This window comes from Dermacentor silvarum, chromosome 8, assembly GCF_013339745.2.
Source record: "Dermacentor silvarum isolate Dsil-2018 chromosome 8, BIME_Dsil_1.4, whole genome shotgun sequence".
Classification (NCBI taxonomy): domain Eukaryota; kingdom Metazoa; phylum Arthropoda; class Arachnida; order Ixodida; family Ixodidae; genus Dermacentor; species Dermacentor silvarum.
Window position 1 is genome coordinate 118,893,474 of NC_051161.1, and position 8,668 is coordinate 118,902,141.

Genomic DNA, 8,668 nt, shown 5'->3' on the forward strand with positions numbered 1-8,668 from the left:
ACTTCTTCTAAGCATGCAGTGAATAGCATTGGAGAGATTGTGTCTCCTTGCCTGACCCCTTTCTTGATAGGTATCTTTCTACTTTTCTTGTGGAGAACCAAGGTAGCTGTGGAATCCTTGTAGATATTTGCCAAGATATTCACGTATGCCTCCTCCACTCCTTGATTACGCAATGCCTCTATGACTGCTGATATCTCTACTGAATCGAATGCCTTTTCATAATCTATGAAAGCCATATAGAGAGGTTGATTGTACTCCGCAGATTTCTCGATTATCTGATTGATGGCATGGATATGGTCCATCGTAGAATATCCCTTCCTGAAGCCAGCCTGTTCTCTTGGTTGACTGAAGTCAAGTGTTGTCCTGATTCTATTGGAAATTATCTTGGTGAATATTTTATACAATACTGAAAGCAAGCTAATGGGTCTGTAATTCTTCAATTCTTTAACGTCTCCCTTCTTATGGATAAGTATAATGTTGGCGTTCTTCCAGCTCTCTGGTACACTTGAAGTTGTGAGGCATTGCGTATAAAGGGCCGCAAGCTTTTCAAGCATGATATCTCCTCCATCTTTGATTAAATCTACTGTTATTCCATCTTCTCCAGGCGCTTTTCCCCTGGTCATGTCTTTCAAGGCCCTTCTAACTTCATCGCTAGTTATAGAAGGAGCTCCTTCTATAACATATATATATATATATATATATATATATATATATATATATATTGTTTTACACAAGCTTTGCTTGTCCGATTCTAGCATGCTGATTCTAGCGTGACGGCTTCCGAAGCCCAGGCGAAACGTCAGCGAAGAGCCGCCGACCCTGAATTTAGGGCAAACGAAGCGGAACACCTGTGACAGCGTCGTCTTGCCACAAGCTCCCCCAGTTACGACTCGAGAGATAGGCCTTTGGTTCAAGTTATGTGATACTCTATATATTTAGTGGTGATTAAGTGAAAAAAACAATATATATGTGTAAAACACACACACGTCTACGTGTGTGTGTTTCAGATATATATTCAATGTCAATATTGCTCAACAATTCTCAATAATACTTAACGTTATTCAACAATATGTCAACAACAATTAGTCAATGACTTTACTGTTGTGAAGCGCTCAACAACTTTATTGTTGAGGTATTGTTGTGTACGTTCAATAACTATTGAGGCATTATTGAAAAGATATTGTGTCAACAATTCCTCAACAATATGCCAACAACATTTCAATAGTCATTTTTATAAGGGCGCCAGCGACTGAATTTTCTTAAGTTTTGACTGGTTGCCCGGATGATCTCGTCTACCTCTTGCAACGTTGCCCGGATGTTCTCGTTTCATTTTGGTCCTGTGTGCCCGGATAACGGCTCTGGATTTTGGCTCATCGTCTCCTGAAACTCGCCGACAACTGGAGCGAAAATCATATCAAGCTTAAAACACCCTGTATATTGCAAATGGTGCAATAAACCCACACACTTAGAACATTGCCTGCGATTGCCTGGTCCTTGTATTCATAAAGCATAAACAAGGTGTTTCGTTTAGTTCTCCGATGACACCGAGAAGATCATATAACGCATAGGTAACCCAAAAAGAGAAAATAAATACGTATTTCTAATGCTTTTATTTAGCCAGAGCAAAAAAATTATCTACACAATGTACGCTGTAGTGGCTCCTATTTCTGCTGAATATGAAGTTCGTGTGAAAACAGAGTTCTCTTGCGACATTGGAAATTACGCTGCTGAAAATGACCACATGACACTTTCTCATGCTTGCTTAAGGAATTCTTTACAATGTCTGCATTTGAGCCATCTGCATTTAAAGTCAGACACAGATTTGCTATATTAGTCAGCCTGATTTTGCTAAGCTTTATCTTGGTGGCGTTTGTAGTTATTCCAGGGCAGCGTGCACAATTCTGCACCACTACCAAAATACGTTCGCAACGTTTCAGAGCACTTGCGTACGTAACCAATTACAAAACCCCGAGTTACCCAAAACACATTGAGCATCGCCTGTGCATTACTTATAGTTTGCTCTATATTTTGGACTAATATAAACATGGTCTCTTATCCAGTTCACTGGGGACACCAGAGAAGCCAACTGCGAAACCTTTATGATGCATGAAAACAGAAAAAAACAGGAGATTTGAGTAATTATTCGCAACACTCCTGTTTTGGCCGGATACGTGAAAGCTTCATCACAGAATAAACCTACTTTTCCTCTGGTTTCACTGAATTTGAAATTGGTGTCTTGTACAGTTCATTTAGCACTCCACGAAACATCGCGGATAACGACAGTAGGACACGCTGAAACACTTGAATAATTAAACTTCGACACAAACTGGAATTAAGCTACACAACTTAAACATATAATGATTGTCACTCACATGTATTGCTACTTCGTTGAAATATAAACGCCATGCTTCCCATAGTTAATAGACGAGAGAGGGGAAACAACTACATGCCAGCTATTACAGCCAAAATTTCGAAGACGAGTGCATAATAGTTATTATGAAAACACGTGATAAGCCTACAGATTTGAAAGTTTTGAGTACGCGTCAACCATGGAGTCACGCCAATTTTATGTAAATATGAAATCTCTGCCATTTTACGTCGTCCCAGGAAATTGGAGTAACTTTTTAAGCATTTTATATAACGCGCGTAAGAGGGTCCAAAACAAGGGCTTAGGAACTTTCTTTCAACCCTACTTAAAGCACGTTTGAAAATTTCCCGGCATATTACCCCTATTATTCCCCACATTTCCTTGAAATGTAAACTTTATTGGTGATATTGTTTCTTTAGAAGCGTCAAATGTGGCATTAAACGCTTTTGAGCAATTCTAGTCGCATTACCAGCTTCGCTGTACACGACGCACATTTTTCCCTCAGACGCAAATGGTACTTATCAATTAACCGACCCGGTCTCGTTTTCACCAAGCTGAAAATAATCGCCCATATGAACACTTCAACAAACATTAAAGTCCATCGTTGTCAAAAGTTACGCACTTACCGAACGTCATTGCTGCGTTTGACCGAGATGAATGCAGTATATTTTGGAAAGAGAGGATAAAAAACGAGCACAAGATCAGTGAAAGAGAAACCTAGAAACATCATTTGGCGGAAGTTTATAGTACCAATAGTTTAGACATTGAGACGGCCAGGGGGCCTTTACAGTCGAATGATGTTGTCTCGCGAAAAGAGAAATATACACGAGTATATAAATGCACAAAGTGGAATGAACATATAAATTAACAGTAAAGCCAGCGGATTTCTTTCTATAATGACGGCACGTGCCATTGAGGCTTACTTATCGTGGTGTGGATGGTTGGTTGGACGTACATATTTTTAAAGCGACGGTTTCGGCCCCTACACTCCTGGGTTTGGCGTGCTGCTGCTTTTGCACGTAATGGCTGCTTTCTGCTGCTAGATCAGTGAGTGTTCGCGGACTATTTGGCGGAATATTTGCACATTTGGCGGACTATTTGCACATGTATTCCCAAAATTTACATATGCGCCGAATGCTATAGTACCACCAAACAAGCTTACATAGGACCGATATTCTGACCCAGAAATGAGTCCGAGTAAGCGCCACCTCTGTTCTATGTAATAAAAGATATTGAACCAAACCTGTACTTAAATCCCGGCTCTTTAGCACTTCTAAAGCACACCGACCTATTAACGCATTAAATTCAATGGCTTCCTTGGTTTGCTTTATTTTCTATGATTTCTTGATTCCTTATGTGAAACTGGGTTGCATTATTCTTGGATTATCCTAAAGAATGCAGATTTGCCACTGCAACGCAAGACGTAGAGAAGGTATGAGGTGCATGAAAATGACAGTTGTATGATATTTTGTCTTGCATGGAACCAAAGTAAAGACATTTGTAGACATCGCTCTTAGTTTTACAGGGGCGCTATAACGAGAAACTAATGTTACGCGCATCGCATAGCAATAGAACGTTGTTAATGTGGAATCCGCTGTTGTGTGAGCGATGATCGTTGCACCGGTGTCGTAGCGGTGAAGCAGATCACGTGTTTGCAGCTGGTGCCAAAGCACTCAAACTTCACTTTACGTTTCGTACTTCATCACTCATAGATACCTTCTCACTTTTCTACTTGCACCATCTGCCATGACACACTCCCAGTCTTGTCACATCTTGTACGAGGTCTGTTAGAAAAGTATCCGACCTTAATTTTTTTTGCGAATACCTGATGGATATGAAACAAGCGCCTTTGCATCAGACGACATTCAACCTTCGTGCGCATGCGCGAATTTTTCCTAGCCTGCCGATAGCGTGAGTCGCTGGAACGCAGTGTTTGAGTGAGGCGGTGCGCAGTGCTCTCGTCTGTTTTTTATTGCAAGGAAAATGGTGGAGCGACTGGAGTAGCGCTACTGCATCAAATTTTGCCAAAAACTGGGTGGCAGCCAAGTGGAAGCCATTCGAAAGAATCAGACGGCTTTCGGTGACGATGCTATGAGCAGCACACATATTAAGGAGTGGTACAACCGCTCTAAAGACGGCCGCACATCGGTTGAGAGCGAACCACGCTCCGATCAGCCATCAACATGCCGAAAGGTCATTGTCATGGTCAGCCATCAGGTCAATGCCGAAGTGAACGCTATGGTGATGCGGGACCGTCGTGTGACTATCCGAGAAATTGCGGAAGAGGTGGACATCAGCACGTTTTCTGAACATTCCGTTACGACCGAAGATTTGGTCATGAGGAGAGTTGCGGCGAAATTCGTGCCGAAGCTGCTCACGGTGGACCAAAAGCAACTTCGCACTTGATTCAGATTTTTTGGCGAAAACCCGGACTCCTGTAGTTCGACCATCTCGTTACTCTCATGATATGGCCCCCTGCGACTTCTGGCTGTCTCCCAAAATCAAGAGGCCATTGAAAGGTGCTCGATTTCAGACAAGAGAGGACATTAGGTCTGCAACGACAGCTGAGCTAAACTTCATTCCGAAAGAGGCCTTCTCGGAATGCTTCCAACTATGGCAGCACCTTTGGGAAAAGTGTGTGGACTCCCAAGGATGGTGACTTTGATGGACTTTGATGGTGATTAGGTTTCCAACGCTCCAGTTATGCCAGTTTTTTTTCTTTGGGCAAAGGTCGGATACTTTTCTAACAGACCTCGTACACCAAATGCCCAAATGTTCACGACAAAATGGCTCAACATTTACTTTTACTGATACTATAAATCATTATAATGTTGCACAGGAACGTGACGACACGCACTGAAAAATGACGATACCAGTCTTCGTATCCATAGTCTAGTCATCACCAATAAAATTTGGCTATACATTCATTGCAGCAGGCGCGTTGTAGCTCGGTTTAATTTCTTGTATCTGTTCTTTGCATTAAAAAAGGATTGTTTTTATTTCGATGCCCATTGGCCTATGCATTTATTTACAACGCCTATAATTAAACGTCGGAAATGAGCGCTTAGTCCGGTTCCGTTTCCCCTGCGCGCTGCCTATCTTCGATCGAGCTTAGCTCATCTTATGGTCGGGTTCCAGTTCTTATCTAGTGAATACCGCATTATCCGTGTGATCTGTAGATGAGGCTATCACTCTGCTTTCATCTGCATGTCGTTCCTTGAGACAATTCCGCGTCCGGGGCTATGGGATTCCACCCGGTATTTCGGTTCACGGCTGCAGGAGTCGCCGGATTGGCTTCTGAAAAGGTAGTTGATGCCTCGGAACTGTCGTGGCCGACGCTCACATAAAGGGTGTCTGAATAAGTTAGCTAATGCTTAAGTTATGCGAAGCACTCTATAGAAGTGTGCGACGTAATGTGTTTAGTTGGATATTTGGTGGATCAACTCGCTGTATTTTGTATTTCTCATAGTTGCATAAGTAGGAATAAGTAACTAACTTGGATAATCACGTAAAGCCAACAGACAACGAAGCCAAGGAAAGCATCGGCGAAATTAAGTGTACTTGAAATTGGAATGTAGAAAATAATGAAGAAAAGGGAAATGAAAGTGGACGAAAAGATAACTGGTTGCCGGCGGGAGCCGAGCCCGCAACCTCCGCATTACGCGTGCGTTGCACTACCAATTGTGCTACGGCGACGGCCATCAGTTCATCCACTAACTTGGGTATTTCACTCAAGTCCACTAACTTGAGTGTTAGCCAGCGTACTTAGAACCACGGTGGGCGGATGTGGGACATCCTTTTTAGCCCGATGGCGTCACAATACACGTGATCTTGGGAGAGCAGGCCTGCTCTCCCAAGATCTCCCAAGATTGCAGTGCTCTCAAACGTGCCGCGCATGCCCCACTGAGATGCAAAAGCGAAATGATATTTTGCATTTTGGGTCCTGTGAGCTAAACAGCTGAGAAAATTGACGCTGCGATAAGGGTAAGAACCTCTTCAAAGCTCACTGCCGTGTATTGTTATTAGCAATGATTGCCCCCGCGCCCTCAGGGACACAACTTGCGTATTCTAAGAATGAATTACGAGGAAGCTGTACGCGTCAACCAGTGTGTTAAAGAGCGTGTGTGATGCAAAGATAGCTGATGAATTTTCGACAGAAAATAAACATCACATACTTTTGGCAGTTAATGCATATATATATATATATATATATATATATATGAATGCGATGCAAGACAACCGAGGGGCCCAATTTTTATTAGTCCTATAGCAGGCTGCTTATCATATGCCTATGTGTATATTTTTATACAGGGTGTTTCACGTAACTTGAACCGAAGATTAAAAAAAAAAGTGGTTAACCGCAACTGAATGAAACCAACGGTATATGGTTTGCTGTCATGCGGCGCTCCTTAGGTATTTTTTATATTGCGATTAACTAGTTGAATAACCCAGATCAATTACGCAAAATTTGTAATGTTCACTTAAGGGCCAAGTGCGTTTCGTTACGTTGTAGAGAGCATTCCAAAACGACCGATCCAATTTTTTGTGGCAGCGTACATGCTGGGTAGTGATTTTTTCAGGCGTTTAAAGAAATCCCGCGGAATGTAAAATAAAACCACGTGACTGCACGCACGCGCTACCGTATTGCAGCGCTCTCAGGCGTGCTAAGCGCGCAGCTCCATGCGCCGAGTGCTCGAACTAGAGCTCGGACGAGGAACGAGCGTGCCAGCTGTGTTGGGTGATTTCTTCTGCGTTCGACCGTTGAGTAATAGAGAATGTAGGGTAAACCATAGCAAGAAAAGGCACACGTCGGCTGCAGTAGCCGACGGTATTGCAGCCGTCTCACAGTAGCGTGTCAGGTGGTCAGTCCGCACAACGATCCAAGGATTTCCGTTAGAGGACCATGGAAATGGGCCGAGAAGGTCGACGATGGGGAGTCCTTGCGGGTGGAGCAGGGTGTAGTCTACCAGGATGAGTACTTGTGGGACGCTTGTGACGTTGACATTCGTTGCAGCTAGGCACGTACTGCCGTGTCGTCTGATGCATATTAGGCCAGTAAAATCTTTCTTGAAGACGGCAAAGCGTTCTAGCTGCTCCCAAATGACTGGAGGTTGGTTCATCATGCGTAGCCCGCAAGACGGAAGTGCATAGACTTTTCGGGACCACCAGGAGATTTTGTGAGGCTGTGGTAGAATTGTTCTTCTTATATAGGAGCCCACCACGTGTGCAAAAGCGATTGGCTGTTGATTTCTTCTTGGCAGCAAGCAGTTGCTTTAAAGTGTGGTCGATTTGATGCTCAGTCTTAAAGGTATTTAGATTAGGAAATGCTGGCTCCAAGGATACGATGTAGGGGTCGAAGTTGTCCACGTGACAGTCGGCCGTTGGAAGCGGTAGCCGCGAAAGGCAGTCTGCGTCGGCGTGCCGTCGACCGCTTTTATTGGAAACGGTGAACCCCTACTCCTGCACACGGAGTGTCCAACGTGCAAGCCTACCAGATGGATCACACAGATTGACGAGCCACAACAATGAATGATGGTCTGTGACGATGTGGTTGAAGCGCGGTGAGGTATGACCAAAAGCGCTGTACTGTGAAAATCACCGCGAGACATTCCTGTTATGTGACGGTGTAATTGCGCTCGGACTTTGTTGGAAAGCGACTCGCGTATGCTACGACGTGTTCTTTGGTGTCGAAGCGTTGAATAAGAACAGTGCCGACACCAATACCGCTAGCATCAGTGTGCACTTCCGTGGGAGCCAAAGGGTCGAAGTGTTTGTGAACTGGATGGAAGGTCAAACGAACTTCAGTTCACGAAAAGCAGACACACATTCTAAGGTTCAGTCAAAATGAGCGCCTTTCTGAAGCAGACGGATCAGCCGATGCGCGATGTGAGCAAATAGGGGAATAAACCGACGGAAATATGAGAAAAGGCCCAAAGCGCTTCTTAGCTCTTTTACTGAGCGAGGTTCCTGAAAGGCTTCGACCGCAGCCGTTTTCGCTGGATCAGGTCTTATGCCCTCTTTGTCCACTAGGTGATCTAAACCTATTTTTGTATTCTTATGTATACGACATTGAATTGCCTATTCTTATGCGAACTGTACCTTTTGTTTTATACCCAAATGAGCCCGTCACCTCTACAATTATTTTTGTGTAATCATCCAGCGTACGCCGGAAATCATAAATATTCATTATTATTCCAATTAATCGTGCATGTATATTCGGTTGCAGCAGCCCCGCGGGCTTCAGTGGCGGGGATTTGCGGTGTTGACATTCCCGACAACTCTTGACGTAGCGCTTTACAG